We start from the raw sequence: 19,207 nt of genomic DNA on the forward strand, positions 1-19,207 counted from the left end.
CCCACGGTAGTTATTTGGGTCATATTTGTCTCCACTTTTGTGGAGTGGCGTTATCAGCCCTTGATTCCATGTGCTAGGGAAGATCCCAGAGCTGAGCACTATATTTAGGAGTTTTAGTATGGCCATTTGGAATTTGAGGTCGGTGAATTTTATCATTTCATTTAGAATACCGTCTGCCCCACAGGCCTTCTTGGTTTTAAGTGTTTTTATTTTGTCTTGTAGTTCTTTTAGGTTGATTTGGGAATCTAGTGGATTCTGGTAGTCTTTTACGGCTGACTCTAGGTTTTGTAGTTTATCTTTTATTTGTTTTTGCTCTTTGTTCTTCTCGATTGGGCCAAAGAGGCTAGAAAAATGATTCACCCATATCTCCATTTTGGATGGGTAGTTCGTCCTGTTTTAGCTTATTAAGTCTGTTCCAGTTTTCCCAGAAGCTGTTTGTCTGTATGGAATCTTCGATATCTTGCAGTTGGTTTCTAACATGTTGATCTCTTTTCTCTTACTGTATTTTTGTATTGTTTCAGTGTTTCCCCATATTGGAGACGTGTGTTGTGGTTGTCTGGGTCTTTGTGTTTTTGGTTTGATAGTTTCCTTAATTTTTTCCTGAGATTATTGCAGTCATTATCGTACCATTTGTCATTCTCAACGTTTTTTCTGGCTTTCCTGTTTGATACTTTTAAGTTTGCTAGTGAGGCTGTTAGTTCAAATATATGATTGAGGCCTTCTACTGCCCTGTTTACACTTTCACTGTTTTCTTCAAAGGTTTTTTCTAGGAAATGATCCAGTTGTGATTGGACTTGTTTTTGCCTAATAGCATTTTGGAAAGCTTCTGCGCTATGTTCATTCCATTTGTAACGTTTTCTTATAGTATGTAGTTTGTTTGGCGTTTGTTCTTTGTGTCTGTGTGTTGATCTGTTTAGATAGGCTGTGATTCTGTTGTGGTCTGACAGGGGTGTTTGCGGGCTGACTGTGAAGGCTCTGAGTGATGCTAGGTTTATGTCCGTGATAAAGTAATCTACCGAGCTGTTTCCCAGGGATGAGCTGTATGTATATCTACCGAAGGAGTCCCCTCGGAGTCTACCGTTAACAATGTACAGACCCAGTGAGCGACAGAGCTGTAGCAGTTGTGACCCATGTTTGTTTGTTGTTTTGTCGTGATTGTATCTCGGGGGACATGTTGGGGAGCTGATGTTTCCCCCTCCTGGTAGGTGTTTGTTTCCCTGTGTGTTGAGGGTGTCAGGCCCTTGTCCTGTTCTGGCATTTAGGTCTCCACAAATTACAATGTGACCGTGTGCCTGGAAACGGCTGATATCCTCTTCTAGTGTGGGGAAAAAGTCCTCTGTATAGTAAGGGGATTCAATTGGGGGGATGTAGGTGGCACACAGGTAGACATTTTTTTCGGTTGTGGTAAGTTCCTTGTTTATTTCTAGCCAGATGGAAGATGTTCCAGTTTTGACTAGCTTAATGGCGTGGACTAGTTCTGTACTGTAGCCAGTAGGACAGCCAGTGGGGCTGTCCCCTCTGTGCCATGTTTCTTGTAGAACAATGATGTCTATGTTTGCAATCTCTTTGGCAAAGTCTGGGGTTCTGCTTTTGATGCCAAGGGCAGTTGACCTCAAACCTTGTATATTCCAGGATGATATAGTGAGTGATTTGTACTCCATTGTTCACATTGTTGTTACATTCCAGGGGTTCTGCCCTGGGCCCATGCTGTGTAGAAATCCCTGAACATCTGCTCTATGCTGTGTGTGCTGGGGATGGCTCTGGTCACCGCCTGTGCATATGTGTATGGTTGGAGAGGGAGGGGGAGAGTGGGCGGTGGTGAGGTTGATGTAGGAGTGTATGGAATGGACATCAGTGGTGTGGGTGAGCTGTGTGTGGGATGAGGTCTGGGTGGAGCAGTGAAGATAGGCATCAGGGGTGTGGGTGGGCCACCTTGTTGTGTGGCATGGGGTCTGGATGGAGCGGAGTGGTGTCTAAGAGAGGGTCTGCTAGGTTGATAGGGGTGGTGACGCCTAGTAGAGTGTCCTCTGTGTGCAGTGCGGTGTCCTCTGGGTGTAGGATGTTGTCCACGCTGGTTGCGTTTGTAGGGTGCTGTGTCTGTAGGATGGTTGCGGTCGAGTGCAATGTCCTTCAGGCTCTTTGCAAAAGTTGGAATGTCAGCCTTGCGGATGTGTACCTGGTCGTGTAGGCTTCCCTTGTGCAGGGTTGGGTGTTCTGCAAAGTGGACCTTATTCTTCCTTGCACAGATTCTGGAAGTCTGTGTGTTGATTGCGTTGATGTAGTCGTATTCGACGTCGCCTCTGTGTAGCAGTGCCGAGATGACTACTTCTGCGTTGGGAAATGTTGAGGTGGCTTTTTCTATCATTCCCTTGGTGGACGTAACCATCTCGTGGTCTTCCTGAAACCATATGTCGTTTGTGCCGGTGTGGATTATTATGTGGCTGGGGGAGCCCAGCCGGTCCCTTGTCAACAGCTCCATTGCACGTGCTGTGTTTCGACATCTGATGTGTTCAACTCTGTGCTTTGGGAAGAGTTTTTTTTGCATCAATGTACTTCCCATTTGAGTCAGTCAGGAGTACAATTTCTGGGTTTTGTGGCTGGCTGTTTCCTGGAGGTGTGGCAGTGGGGGAGGGTTGGGATGAGTCCTCTTGAGTTGGGGTGAGAACGATCTCTTGGGAGAGTGCTTTGCTTTGAGGTCCCGCTGATTGGTCAAGGTTATCTGCTATTTCTCCCTGCTGATAGCTGGTTGATCATGCTGTGTAGATCACACCCACAGGCAGCCCTACTCCCCCACAAAGAGGTGCAGTGCACCAAAGCATTATGGTCATTGTAGTATTGCAGCGTTCCAGTCGAATTCTAGTCAAACACACAGATTTCATTATTTTTCTGGCCATAGGGTGCACATTTTAAATTGTTCTACTGTTATCTACTACAAATACTATTAACATTGAGTGATTGCAGTTTCTTCCAGGGGTGAAATGCTCCTTTAATGTGTTAATATAGCGTCACAATCATTTTAACCAATTTAACCATATTTTATACTTTGGCTATTCAAAAATAGCAGATCTACAAGCTCATAGCGTGGCACCGAGTTCCGCGCTATGAGCTTGTAGATATGCTATTTTTGAAAAATCCTTGGCACAAAATATTTTTGAGATGGGGGTTGAGATGGGGGTCCACAGCCAAATACATTTTGGGGGTCCTTGACATGAAAAGGTTTGAGAACCACTGCCGTACATAACTCCAGTGCAGTGTTGAATATCCCTGCTTTGTCATTTGTCTCAGTGTTTTCCTGCTGGTCTGGTGTGAGTGACTGAGGAGTCACCTGTCACGGCAGAAACACAAAGTGGATGTATGTGTCTGTCGGCCTTGCTGCTTTCCCCTCCAGCTGTCAGCTCCTTGCCCAGTCTAACGAGGGGAGGCAAGGCTAATTGAATCCTAAACACTCTCTCCTTCTGCTCATCCCTCTCTTTCACTCCTTCACTTCTCTGCGGGGTTGGTTTAAAACTGTGGGCCTCTACCTCAACATCAGTGTCAGCCATCATCATCCTCGCCAATGGTTCTCTCAAAAAATGTAAAGTGGTGTTGAACTAAAGTTGCATTTCTTAAAAAAATATATTCTCGTTGACATAGAGGAAAAAAATAATATGTTGCATCATTTTAGATTGACTTAGGCTATATGTGGTGTATTGTTGTAACCCTACCTTTTTTTCTCTTAAATTGTCATAAATTATTGACCAGAGCATTTGAGACAGAGGAGTTGAGCTTGGAGAAATGTCATCAACGCATCAGTCCATCAGTCTGTCTGTCCATCCAGTTCTCTCTCTCCCGCGCGCACGCGTACTAAACGAGTACAATGAAACAACCTCAACCTGTTATTGGTTCATTGGACAGCTGAGACTTGTCGATATGTGTCAAAAATACATCTGTCTAGATATAACGTGTCTTGTCTTCCCAGTCATATCCAAACCGTTCACCTGTTGCCACCGCAACAATTTAACAGGCTCTGTTGTTAACACCTGCTCCCTAGGGGTGTGCCGATACACTAATTTCACCAAACGATACGATACGATATTTGGCTCACAACTTCGATACGATTTCGATACGATACGATACGCACTTTTTTTATTATGAAAATAAATGGGGGAGAAAAAAAGAAAATGCAAACAAATAATTCTGTTTTTGCATTATTCAGACATGCAAACTTGTAGCTTTTCAGCTACAATAGCCGTTTTCAATCCAAATAGTGTGACACCTGACCCGAAAAAAAAACATGTTGTCACTCTTTTCACTTCGGGGCCGTTTGCATGCCTGATTATTATGATTGTAAAAAAAAAAAAAAAAAAAAAAAAAATTTTTTTTTTTTTTCAAAAACGATATTTTTTTTTTCCAAAACGATACATATCGTCGCGAAAACGTATCGCGATATATCGCGGGACGATATATCGGCACACCCCTACTGCTCCCACATGTGATCACAGCACGTCATAAGGTGCTGCATTTGGGTTGCTCCGGCAAGCTAAATATAATCCTGTAGTTTGACGATGACGATGCACCATTATTGTAAAATCATGTAATGTGTGCATTTTTAAGGTAATCTTATAAGATTGTCCTTTAGGGTGCGACGCAACCAGATTTACAAATTGTTTAAGATTGTATAACGCCGGTGGCCTGAGCCCGGCTCATCGCTTAAAACAAATTAAAAGAAAAAAACGATGTTATCATTTATCTAACAATGATAAAAGTTATATGTCCGCCAGCTGGGGTGCGCCTTTGCCTGGGGCTACAACAAGCAATTGATTTGCTTTGCTGGTTTGTTAAAACCACCCCTCTCTCTTCTACTCTCTTTATTTCATCACTCTGATCTCTAACAGTTCTATCTCTCCCATGGCCTAGGGCTTCCTTGACATTATCCCATTGGTTGATTGGTTGAGCTTAATATCTCCCCCCCTCCCCCCCACAAAGGAAACCGAGCCCTCCATAAACAGATGTCAGCACAATCACAACCATTCTGCTAAGCTTTTCTTTCTTTCTGTTTCTCTCGGTACATTTACAGAATAATGGGTCTCCAGTGGTCCATTCAGACGCTGTTGGGGTTGCGATCTCAATCTCTGCAGAGCCGGCACAACGGTTTTCTTGGCCCAAAGGTCAGAGCGATGACTCTAGCAGAATAATTACATCCTCAATAAAAAATAAAGTACATAAATGACTAAGAGTGGCTACAGTAATTGCATGCAACCTCTAGCAGACAAATGAAAAGCACTTAGAAAGTGGACCTCTGTGGATATCAATCACACTCGTCAGCATTCTACCTCAGCACCTGTGATTTGTCGTGCTGAGTCACTGGTCAACGTGGACCGGATTACAATTCATCAGAGCCGTATTGTGTAGTGCCTTGATCATTATTTAAATATAACATCATCTGCTATTTTCGCCGTACGTTCACGCTCAGAATAGGGACACGAGAGTTCAAATGGTTAAATGTTAGTGTAAGTCCAGCGTAGTATATAGAGCACGAGTGCATTGGCAGTGGGTTGGTCCCTGTGGCCTGTAGGTCAACCTTTACAGTATTGAATGATGCACCGAGGCTCCAGCCTGTCTCCGTTCACCTGGATCTCTGATGGTAATGGCCTCTGATAATCTGATAGACAGAAGCGTGTCCAGGGATAAATCATTCAGAGGTCACTGGTGAGGCTGTCACTCACACAGCGAGACGGCAGCCCCTGTCTCTGTCAGTTGATTTGAAATTTCAGTAATACGGTACACATGGTTGACATGACTATCTGTCTCTCTGTGTCAGTGGGAGGCTGGAAGTCATGTCAAATGTAATGATAACATTTCATTTCATAAGCAAACTCTTTTGCTGGATTTTTTTTTAAAGATTGATTATTAACTCTTTCAGTAAAAAACATTATCTAGTTGCCACAGTGCCAGAGATTTTTTCGTGTTTTCACTCACCTTTGAAAAATCATAAAATATTTATCTTCACAGCAATCGACCCGCCGATCGCGGTAAAAGACGGAGCAGGGTCTCGTACACTCGCAGAAGAAAATCGACCGGCCGCGATCGTCCATTCCATATATTTGGGCAGTTGAATGAGGAGTGGTTTTCCCCCACAGCAACAGAAAGTAGAGAAAAGGGCGTTTTCTTTTTTTTTTTTCAAACAGGAAGTGAACGTGCTGGTTTTTTTTTGTGATCACATGGTATTGCTGCCTCGGTGCCTCTGAAGGACTCGGATGGTGATCGCTGGTTTGTGAACAGCACCATCTGGTGGATAAACACTGAAAACACCAAAACACGTCAAACGTGATTGGCACTCAGAGCCTTTTGGGAAAAAACATGTCAAACACGTCCATGGCACTGAATGCGTTAACAAATGATGTAGTGTGGGCTTGTTGCACTCCACAATCACGCATGCACGCACGCACGCACACACGCACATAATGTTCACAGACAGACACAGAGTAACTCATACATGCACATAATGGACAAACAAATGCACACACTATTGCCCTCCACAAACACATGTTATAACGTTGATTTCCAGTAATTGCGTGGCTGTCATTGCATATTCCTTTTATTTCTTTTTTCCCTGCCTGTTGTAGGTTTAAGTGGCTGTTCTGTGGAACAAGACAAGCAGTGCTCCAATGAAGTGTTTAATATTTGATGCCACCAGATTTCACAGCTAATAGAAGCTGTGTGCATATCTCCATTAGGCCTCTGTCCAGGCTTGAGAATAGTGCTGCATGGCTGCACAGTGTAAATCACAATCTGTCCACCGTTGGCTAACAGGGGAACTGGAAAAAAACAAATCTTTCACAATGCACTCTATGCCAGAATAATCACCAATTATAAATTATCTGTGACTGTGTTATATGGTGTTTGGGTTCATGGTTGGGGCTGTGGCTTGGAGCCATGGAAGTATTTCGTTTTTTCTCTGTTTGTGTAGGTGTGTGTGTGTGTGTGTGTGTGTGTGTGTGTGTGTGTGTGTGTGTGTGTGTGTGTGTGTGTGTGTGTGTGTGTGTGTGTGTGTGTGTGTGTGTGTGTGTGTGTGTGTGTGTGTGTGTGTGTGTGTTTTGTGTGTGTGCGTGCATGCATGTGCGCCTGTCTGTGTCAGGTGCATAGGTTTGGATTCGAGTCACACGACTTGGACTCGAGTTACAAACTTGTCAACTTTAGGCGAGACTTGATCAAATCAAAAAAGACTTGCAACACCATTGACTCATGACTTCACTTGGACCTGAGCCATTTGACTTGAAAATACTTGATACCTTCCCACAAGCCTATTATTTATTTATTAATTCATTCATTTCTGTTACTGGTTAATAGAGTTTATATACTGTAGATAGGTTGTTGGCCCTGAGGAGCACTACATCTTTTATGATTAATTTCATTCACAGTTGTTGAATAAAATAATACTAATTTCAAAACTCATTCATGATTTGTAGAAATTATATGACTTGTTTAGGACTCAAAATAAAAACGTTTAGGACTTTAGACTTGACTTGGGACCTGTCTGTCTTGACTTGAGACTTACTTGGACCTTGCAAAAGAATGAGCAAGGCAGCAAGAGTGAGAGGAGGTTCAGTGAAAATTAGTTATCTACCGTGCTCATTTCTAATACAAAATAAATAAAAGATGCCATGCTAATAGTTTAAGATTTGAATGCAAATACATGTTGAGTTCTGACTCCATTATCCGCTATGTCTTTATTTATGAATTCATGCATAATATAATAATATATTCCTAATCGGAACTTTCTCTCTTTCTCTTACATGTTTATTGTCCACTTCGCTGACTTACTCTACATCAGGTAAGAATAATATATTATCAATTTGTAAAATAATCCCTCTCTCTCTCTGTCTTTCTCTCTCTCTCTCTCTCTCTCTCTCTCTCTCTCTCTCTCTCTCTCTCATATACTCGGGTCAGCTCTCAAGGGGGAGTGAAGGCTGACAGACGTCGATATTATGAGCCCAGTAGAAAGACTTCAAATGAAAGTTATTGATTTTGGGTGGGTGGGGGGGGGGTGTTGCTAAGAGAAGTGGTCAGGGTCAGGTGAGCATGTCCACTTTTGTCTAGGCCACAAATGAACGTGGGTTCTTCTGTGGGACACGATGGGTTTCTAGAAGATACACACCAGCGCAACGTAAACATCTTTCCATGCTAGTCCTCACCCCTGCAGCACTGGGAAAGACGACGTGACTGAGAGCAATGCAACGTGACTGTGTGTCAGGGCAGGTCAGGACAAACATCACCAGCTGTCCTGCTGTGATCAGAACATTTTCAATCAGGCTTGACTATTTCAACATCCCACTGGCCTCCTGGCATGCTTACTGACACCCCTCCAAATGATCCAGAATGCTGCTGCATGCCTGGTCTTCAACCTCAAAATGTGTTTACATCTCCCCCGTTTTTGCGTTCCGTTCGCTGGCTTGCTGCCCACACCCGGTACAAAACACTGGTGACTGCCTACAAGACAAATAATGTTCTTTTAGAAATATGTTGTTTAGACAGATGCTAGGTTTGATATTTACCATAGCATCTTTGAAGCACTGCTACTCTTTGCACTCTACTTATGACTATTTTACCCAGTCGTTTGTTGTCTAGGTGATTGTTGATTTCACACGTCAGTCATTCTGCTGAATGCCTGGGATAGCTGTAGTAGAAATCAATTGCAACCAACCAATTTAGAAATATATGGAGGCGAGCTGCCGATCAGCACCAGATCAGGAATGAGCCTCCATGTAAGGTTTTTTCGCGTTGTGAGAGCTTGTAAATCGGCTATTTTAGCAATTTTTTAAGATTTTTGAAAGTATATGATACAGCAGGGCATAAGTGAATAAATATTTGTAAAACCCACAGAGATGTAACGTGTGAATACTGAATAGCATTGGAAACAATGAGATGGAAGGTTTCCACCCCCCAGATGAGATGCATTAAGATCCCACAAGGTATAGTAACGTAGACCTGTGAGCAGGAATGTAGGGTGGGCATGATCACACATTGTGCAACAGGGGGTGGGGGGGGGGGTTCAGTTTGAAGTGTTTCATAAAGACCCCTATTCTCTGCTAAGGAAGTGGTTCTCCCCTTCCAATTATTCTTAGATTAGAGACTTGGAGCTCGTTGCTGTTAAAGCCATTATTTATGGAAGTGTAAAGGTTAGAAAGACTCCCTTGAGTGAACACATTCTGAACAGTAATTAGCCAGGGAACCAGGGACATTAGTGTTTCTCTTTCTCTCTGTGGAACACACGCACACGCACACACACACACTCTCTCTCTCTCTCTCTCTCTCTCTCTCTCTCTCTCTCTCTCTCTCTCTTTCAGAGTTAATAAGATCAACAGCTTTAATTTATGTACTTCTAAGCAGGCTTGGGTGGTGTGGTGTCAAGTAGTTTATTACTGTATACGGCTTGGTTGAATGCTTGATTCCGATTGGTCAATCATGTTATCAGTGTATAATGACCGATGAGCTCTATAACAGACCGCTGTCTAATAAAAGACTCATGCTCATATCAACCTGCGCTGCTTGGTTTTATGCTGTAATCCAACATGACAGCCATGTAAACAAACACACCATGTCATTTACAACTAAACGTTGCTCTCAAGAATGTTTTTGATAACATTTGAAGTGAGAAATAGACGATGCAATAACCGAAAAGTGATTCTATTTGATCTACTACACTTCCTTGTTTATCGTGGCGCAACAACGCAAGAATAACAAAACACTCGCCCCAAAACACAGTCGCCCGGGGCAAATCCGACGGTAGTATAGGCAAATCCGGCAGTGTATAATATAATGGGGGCGAGTGTGTTTTGGGGCAAGTCTTCCGGTTACCTTATGGAATACTGTCATTTGTTTTCCGAGGCGAACTTCTCCGCCCAGCCCAATACTTATGGAATACTTTTATTGCCGTAAGCAAGGAAATAGTTTTGTTGTTACTTTTCGGTCAATTTATTTATTAAGTAGCCGTGTAATAAGCGGCCCTTCAGGGTGATTATCCACCTCCGCTCCGCGTCGGTGGATAATAACCCTGTCGGCCTTCAATTTTTAATAATGACCACCTCATCGTACGTTATCCCTTGCATACTGCATACCAGGGTATTTAGACATCCTGATGATATAATAATTTTCAATATATGGTATTTAAATCAAGTAAGACTTGTCTAAGTAGAATAATAGCATATTAGACACTCAGCATTACAATACATGCTACAATGACTTCTCTCACACATCATATACTGTATTTTATGCCCCAGTGAAATGTCAGTAAGGTATGAAGTTGTTGTTTTATTTGTGACCACAGGCAGTGTGTGTGGTCAGGGACAGATGAGTGCCTGTCTCACTGGTGTGACAGTGGTAGCCTCCTCAGCTGGTTTTCTTAACTCGCTGTTGGTGCCATACAGAAAGAACATTTTCACATTAATAAAGAAACTTGGTAAATCTGGAGTTTTACCACCTTTTGTCAGATACAGCAAAGTGTGTTGATCCTGTATGAAGGTGTGATTTTACACATGAGGGGTTATTAGTGAGTGTTACATTGTAATGAAGGAAATGTTTTCATTTTACGTGAATGAACATCCAAAAATAAATGCACTTTTGCTGGTTTTTATCCCAGGATGGAGTTTGAGTCGGTGTTAAGAGCTCTTTGAAAGCCAAACAATGTGTTTAGTGCTGAATGGTTTTGTAAATTGACCCGCGCTCCATTAGAGTCAACTTACAGTCACAGCCAAGACTCTCAGCCACGCAGTGAGAGAATTCACTTCTGGCCAAACACAGTGTGCTGGTCCAGTCTTGCTGTCTCTGTCTCTCTCACTCTCACTCTCACTCTCACTCTACTCTCACTCTCTCTCATGTACTGTGTACGCACGCACACAAACACATGCACACACAAAAGTGCTCACTCATAATCACTCATACAAGGTTATTGTTGCCTGAGACATCAACAGTTTCATCACAAGGTCTGCCATCACTCAAGCATAGTTTACAATAATTGATGGATAGGGGCTGATGAATAAGACATGTCATTAATAGTAAACACTTTGATTTATGAGGGTGATTTAGCTCTATGTTTTCACTCAGCCCTGGTTTCCATGCCCTCTATTCTGATGCTAAATTCACACAGGTGCTGTACATGTAATACTCCTTCTTGCAGTTACATTCATTCATGTAATTCTTCTATATCTTGGCATAGGTTTAATATTTAATACCTGTGCATTGTGTCTTGCATAAACAAAGCTGGTGGGTGGATAATAAGAATAGTTTAATGCATAAATAGATATTCAGTTGAACGGCTCCCCAGGTGACTGAATGAGAGATATGTAGAAGAAGAAAGAGATGGTGAGAAGCGTAGAACGATAGACGTTCCTCTTCTTCTAAAACGTATACTGCTGATAAAGTTCAGTGTTACATCTGCCATGTGGTGTGTGCCGATGTAAGCAACGCTGCATGAAAGAGCAGACATTAAAAACAATCACTCTGTATGAATCTGAGGTGTGACTTGAATGAGAGATCCCAGGAAGTATCTGCTCATGCACGCACACTCGCACGGGCGTGCGTGCGCAAGCACACACACACACACACACACACACACACACACACACACACATTGGGCCATTTTGGCGGATGTACACTCACGTCTGCTTGGGAGCAGACTTATATGCCTCACGCCTTGCATATACTAGAAGCTCGGCCCTGCTATGCAGGGCCTCGCGTCTAGCCCGCCGCCACGCCCACGTAGCGCCCGCGGCCACTTGGCAGCGCATATAAGTGGCATAGCGTCATGAGGGCCAGTGGGGCCGTGGCTCGGTCAGTGAAGACCCTGTAGCGCGGATGATATGTGGCATAGAGGGGCAGATTTTAAATCTCCAGAGGAAACATCCGTGGGCTACCATTGGTTCAGCGATGTGTGCGGGTGCCCTGCGGGCCCTCCTCCTCCACCAATGTGCAGTATTGAGAGCCCTGACGTCACAACATTTGGAGCGATGGGCACTGCACTCTGGTTGGTTAGGGTACACCTAGGGCCCAGGTAGAACCCAGTTAAAGCCTGCATGGGCAAACCCAGTTAGGACCCGCCTTGGTCCCACATAAACGTGGCTAGTTGGGGCCCACCTAATGGCCAGGTAGAAGCGACTTATAGCCCGCGTGGGCATCGCAGTTAAGACCCACCTCGGCCCCACATAGAATTGCCTAGGTGGGGCCCACCTAAGGGCCAGGTAGAGTCGGTGGGGACCCCCCACAGGCCAATGTTAAAATGGTAGCACTTGTTCCTCAACATAGTGTGAATGTGCGTGCAAAGTTGACCACAATCGGACGCTGCATTCATGATTTGCGGCATTTTGTGCAAACTTTAGATGTGAATCTTAGCCAATCGGGATGGAATATGAAAGATTAAACAGATCCGTCTTGATCACATGACTATAGAGATCATGTGTACCGATTTGCGTGAAATGTAGATAAAATCAGAAGGAGTAATGTAAAGAAATATGTTGTACATAAGGCGGCCTCCTGGTGGAGCTATAAAAGGTAGATGTGAGAAATGCAGGGGAAAGGTTTTTCCTTGACCTCTAGAGAGTGCACATACAAAGTTTTACACATATTGGTGCAGGTATAGGTAAAAACACAAATCGGACTGTTATAGCGCCACCATGAGGCTGATTAGAAAAATCTCAAGTGGAATGTCTTGCTCGGCATAGTGGGAATGTGGGTGCAAAGTTGCACGGAAAGTGCATGCTGTGTTCATAATTTGAGGCATTTTGGTCAAAACGGAGCAGTCCTGGAAACTTTGGAAGCCATTTTTAGTCAATCAGGATGAAAAATCTGAAAGACCGTGTTTTTTTTAATGACTATAGAGATACTGTGTATCAATTTGTGTGATGTTAGGACAAAATATGTAGCAGTACTGTGAGAAAATGTGTTTTGCAAAAAGCGGCCTCCTGGTGGCACTATAACAGGGCCATGTGAAAGAAATGGGGCAGAGGTTCTGAATTGGCATCCAGGGAGTGTGTGTGCACAGTTGCGCTGCGATCAAGCCAACGATGCGGGAGATTAGCTATCCACAGACCGTCGGACGGACAGGGGGTAAAACATACTCTCGTGCCATCCCTTTCGGCCTGGCGGAGACAATAAAAAAGCTAAAGTAAAGGAAAAGACCATTACTGCAACAAAAGTAGTCAACAAACTATACTATAAAACATTGGCCACATTGTCAAATAATTTAAGAAAGAGGCAAACATGTTGAAAATAGCCGATCTACAAGCTTACAACGCCTCTCAACGTGAGGCGTTGTGAGCTTGTAGATCTGCTATTTTCACAATATTGACTTGTGGAACGGAGTCAAACAAAATTGGGGGGGTCCCCAGTTCAAATATGATTATTTGGGGGGGGGGGGGGGGTAGCCACTGCCCTAATTGGACCGAAATGATCTGAAATTACTACATGACCATAATGCAGCCTAAACGTGCGTTGCACGGGGCGGTCCTGCCATTACGTTAGTTACTGGATTTGCTGTGGAGCTACACCAGAAGACACACACAACATACACCATCTACAATGGACTAAGGGAGCAGCAATAATAACAGTTACCGCACGAACGTGCATTGTTGACAAAGTGATTGCACAGCCGCTGCAGGCATGACAACCACGTTAGCGTTAGCTACATGCCAACTATCACAGCGCCCTGTCCGTCGTCGCTGCGACTGACTCTGATGGCTACAGCCATAGATATATAAACACTACAGCAAGCTCTCTGAGATGCCATTTTCTGGGAACTGCTCTTAGCGTGACACGACCAATGAGAGTGAGCGCTTTCGTTGTTGCTAAGATACGGTGCATGGCACACGGCGTCTCTGCCCCATAGCTTGTAGATCTCTCACACATGATTGGCGTAGGCTGCGTTGCCGTCGACGCTGATTGGCTGCATGTTGCTGTGACGTTGAAATGGGGTGCCAGGTCTGCTTTGTGTGTAAGCGATTTTGGGCTCATTTGGGCACGCTTTTGGGCTGTTTTCCATAGAGCACGGCAGGGCTTGTTTCTGTCCCGTGACGGATGTGGCAAAGAAGGTGCAAAACGAACCATCCGGAAGTAAAGTGCGAGATGAAATATATAGCACTTTTTGATTATTAGAGAAGGAGACAGATGTGAAGGTGGAAAATGGAATGTAGGAGATTATATAGTTTTTCATGAGTGATTTTTGTAGCAAGTTGTGAGTGAATTGAGCCACTCCTGTGGGCGGGGGGCTGATTAGAACCATTGGGGTTTGGGAAGGAGACGCTCTCTGTTTGAGTGGTAGGATATCCTATAATAAAATTGGCTAATGGTGGGCGGGGAGCAGGGGAACCTCTGACGTCACTCTGACATAACCATATAAGGAGTTCCCAATTTAGCTACGCCCAAATATGGAGTGTGTTTAACCTCAGTGTGACGTCATGGCATCAGCTGCTAACAAATCTGTCAGCTCCATATGTGGGCACAAAAGGGGGCATGCCCATATATGGGCATATTCTGATGACATCAGTGATCTTCATATATGGACATAAAAGGGACAAGGCCTGACAGATTAAGAGATCCGGTTGTCCAGAGCCACAGATCCAACCGCTATGCCCATATATGGTCATTTGCATATATGGGGCCGACCAACTTCAAACTTGGCGCGTGCAGTCTCGAGGGAGTGCAGTGCCCGCCGTCGAGTAGTTCGGAATATCCAGTTGTCCAGAATGCCAATCCAACCAATATGCCCATATGTGGGCATTCCAATATATGGGCATATACTGATGACATCAGGGATCTCCATATATGGGCATTAAAGGGACAAAGGTAAACGGACAGAAACAGACTTCTCCATATAAGGGCACACAAGGGGCACAGACAGATGTGTACAGTGGGTACTCTGACAAAGCCACCGACACTATGACTCAGAGATATTGGTCGGATCGGCAGTGCGAGGGCCGCGTAGCGGTCCGAACCTCTAGTATTATTATAATGCCTTATTATTCATGCAAAATCTATTACAATAGTGCCAAACCTCAAATAAAATATTCATGGTTGCGTTGCAAAGTGCATTGCAGAATTGGCATCACATAGAAAAGAAAAGTAAAAAGATGTAACGATCTATTGCTTGGATGCATATTAAAGACATGTTGCAAATTAAAACCGATTTTAATATTTTACAGGTGGTGAGCTGAATTATTAGGTCCCTCAGCCTTGTTTGACGTTTCTGCAAGTATGGCCACAATTTTGATAAACATAGAGTATCATGCCTTATGTTGCAGGATGCCTTATGTCGCGCTATTAATGTATAACATTGACCACATGAACACCACACAATAGCCTAATAAGTCTTAACATCTGATGAGGATACTATTGATACAATCTGGCTGTGTCCATTACCCCGACAAAGGACAGCGGATGGGAGGTTGTTAATGCAAAGGCTGTCTCCTCAGTAGCCTAATCAATAAGTGCGATCTGGTCCATAATCGGATAGCGGCGTTCCTGGATTCCAGTGTCATAGTTTTACCTCAAAGGTGAGCATTCTTTAATAGATGGGGGGTCTATTAAAGGGGTTATAATAACTTCCTGGATGCCATTGTTATCATTTCCATCGTCATTTTTTATTAGCCTATTATTTGGTGGTGGGGTTAAACTTTGTAAACTTCTTATTGTCATTACACATGAGAGCATTACTTTATTAACGTTCAGTTGATCCATCGCACGATCGAGGGACCCTCTTCAAGACAGAACAGATGGCAAGGCGGTGCGACGCGACACGTTCTAAGCTTGCAGATCTGTTCTTTTTTACCCACGTTGGTTATTTCCGTTTCCGGCTGCCTTTTATGGTGTTAAATGGGGCGTGGAACAATGTAAATGATCTACATGGGAGCGTGCTTGTGATTATACGATCAGCAGGGATTTATGCAGATTCATCATGAGATACACCTGTGATCCGCACAAATCACGGCTCTGCACCCCCTTTCGTGAATCGCACGTCAGATTTGACTCATGAGAAATACACAACCCTTTACAGTCAAATATTGTCCGAAATTTGCGACCAGCTTAGTGAATGAGGCCAATTGAGAGTAAGAAGAGTCAGAATGTTCATTAAACGAAGAAGCACCATTCTCTGTCTCTGGAGAATTCACAATTTCATTGATTTCCAGGACGAACCTGTACTGCCCTTTTTTTCTTTTACTGGCGTTTTACTGAAGCATAACAATATGAAGAGTGCAAACCCTCAACTGCCTTGTGCTTTACATGTATTGTATGTGCGAGTATCTGTGTGTAGTTTATGCATATCTGAGTGTGTTTTATGTACAATATTATGTGAGTCATATTTGGAGCAACCTGGCAGTGTGATGATCTTCTCACCAGAGTTTATCAGTGGTTTCCAGGAGGCAGTACTCACGCCCCCAGAAAACTAATGTATTTGGCTCTGCTGATATGATATAAATAAATGCACAAAACATATAATGCACTTGTCGTGTATACTAATTAACACTAATGCACACACACGCACGCACGCACGCACGCACGCACGCACGCGCGTGCGCACACACACACACACACACACACACACACACACACACACACACACACTGGGGACAAGGACTTGTAGGAGGGAGCAAGAGATAGTTGCATCTAACACAGGTCTGAAGCAGTCTTTGCTGGAAGGTTTGTGCAGGACCTAGTGGCTGTCGAGTTTAACAGTTGAGCTCAGATTAGCTGATAATGAGAAAATCAAAGCCTTAGGTTCTAATCTAGAGGGAGAGTGTTAGCGGGCCACTCCTCTCTGCCTAGTTTGATTCATCCACCGTAGTCACTTCCACTTGCACTATTCCGAGAAAAGATAAATGTTTAGGTTGAAACGTTAAGTGCATAATTATATTGCATGGCCTAGATTTGTGTACGCACCATCATTCTCGGCATTACCTGTGTGGCGACGTAGAACCCGAATGGGTTTACAGTACTGTATGTGCAGATTTGTGTTCAGCTGTACTGAAAATTATATTCATGTAATTTCATATCTGGATTGTGTGTGTGTGTGTCTGTGGAAGTGTTGGTAAGTGCATGCATGAAACAGTCCCCCTCTCTCTCTCTCTCTCTCTCTCTGTCTCGCTGGTAAAACAAACTCTCAGGCACTCTAACTATATCTAACTATAATTAGTCAGAAAAGCCAAGACAGCAGCTGTGAATAATTTAAAGATGGCAGTTTATGCAAATGGTCCAAATGTGGGCCATGGTGCAGGAGGTGGTACTGTTGCCTTTTACTGCTGACAGGATGAAATGGAGCTGAGTATGGGATGAGTTGTTTCAGTCCATATGCAGCCGAAACACTGCCAGCGTCGCTCCATTACTTTCACATTATGACTTTAAACTCTAAATAGAACCTCATCTGTACAATAGGACTGCTGTGTGCTCTGGCTATGTGCAACATCCTTTATGCTGCTGAGGACTCTTTGTTGTTGAGCAATATATTTCATATGTTATATTTAATAAATTGTGTGGATTTTATTGTTTTTTTTTATATCAACTTGATTTTGGATCCATGATTTTTATTAGTGGTGGAGTAGCTGTACTCAGTGTACTGTATATTGGAAGCCAGTGGAAGGAATTCCATGCATTGCATTTTATTATGTATTGTTGAATGACAATAAAAAGCTATCTATCTATTTGTTTAGAATTAAATGTGTATCAGGAACTTTGAGGAAAGTTGATCCCACTTGAAATGAAACACCCCAGATTGGCCCATGTTTTAGCTCTGAAGTCCTGAAGCAGAAAGACAGGGAAATAAGAAGGAAATAAAATGTAGAAAGATGAATGCAGTTTAATATAATCAAATACAGCTCAGTAACGCTTGCAAGTCTCGCAAATCTCCTAAGCTGTACTTCAGTTATTACAAAGTTTGATGACCAAATATCCATGTTTTTGGGTGCGTGAGCTGATGGTTGTCATCATTCTATGGTGAAACCAGCTAATCTTCCAGACCCTCAGGTACCTCATGAGAGGAAAGTTAGACTTTGTGATATTGCAATGGCAGTCATCTGCTCACTTAACTCTGACAACACTGCATTAGTGTTTAGAATAGTATGTATTACCTCTCTATTAGATGTATTACCTCTCTAATTAAATTGCAATTATGGAATTTTAATATGTATTTTTTTTCATGCTGTACCCAGCACACATCGCCACCTCCTGAATTAATTTGCCTGGTGCAAAGCCAATTTCACAGCGCTGACAGAGTGGAATTAAAAAGGAAATTCAACAAGAATGTGCATGTGTGTGCTCATGAGTGCGCATTCGCACGCGTGTGTGTCTCCCGTGTTTGTGGGTATGCAATCGCCTGCCCGGGTATTTGTTTAGATATTTGTTTTTAGTTTTTTTTTTCATATGCAGGTTTTATTGCACTGCTGTCATTTAGATGTCATGGTTGACAGGCTGTGTAACAGTGGCGTTGCCAGAGATAAGGTTCATTGTATGGATATGTTCAATAATTATTCCCCAGTAGTGATCATGACGAGAGCTAAGGTTTAGCCAGAATAAAAGGAGCATTGTGGCCGTGTCCTGCATGCTGACAGACACATCGATTTGACCATGAATCAAGCTTACATGATGCTGCAGCTTTAGACACGTGCACATCGCCCTCAATCTGTGCAAGTCTCATGTTTTTCTTTCTTTCTCTCTTTCTTTCTTTCTTTTCCTCTTGTAGCCCCCCTTGTATCTTGTTTTGTCTCTTGTGCTGTGCAAGTGGTTTTCCCATTTTGTCATTCGAACCGTTTCAATAGAATATGCCGCTTCGCATCACTGCTTTGCCATGATAATTACGGGAACTGCTGTTTTGAATTCTGACACATCAGCAGAAAGAGATTTAAAAACATCAATACTTATAAATCCCCAGTATTTGAATATGGATCTGAGTACAAAGGCACTGACCACATGCATAACAGCTTAGGGCAGGGGGGTGTTGCAGTGAGCTCTGCAGTGAGTTATGGTATTTGTTGAAGAATTTAATTCTAGGACAGGATCACTCCTCGGCAATCTGCTGTAGCATGTACTGTACGGGAGGGGTGTTGCAGTGAGTTATGGTATTTGTTGAAGAATTTAATTCTAGGACGGGATCACTCCTCGGCAATCTGCTGTAGCATGTACTGTACGGGAAAAAAAATCATCTCTTGTGCATACACACCTCTCTTGGCGGTTGTCCATAAACATGTAG

The 19,207-nt window shown here is 43.3% G+C and overlaps 1 protein-coding gene across 1 annotated transcript in view; it reads left to right on the forward strand.

Annotated features, from left to right (window-relative positions):
* Positions 1 to 19,207, forward strand: part of LOC311052801 (cadherin-4-like) — a 256,530-nt gene that overhangs the window by 62,302 nt on the left and 175,021 nt on the right. The gene's annotated exons all lie outside the window — the stretch shown is intronic.

This window comes from Gymnoscopelus microlampas (assembly GCF_963454915.1).
Source record: "Gymnoscopelus microlampas genome assembly, chromosome: 10".
NCBI classification, from domain to species: Eukaryota; Metazoa; Chordata; class Actinopteri; order Myctophiformes; family Myctophidae; genus Gymnoscopelus; species Gymnoscopelus microlampas.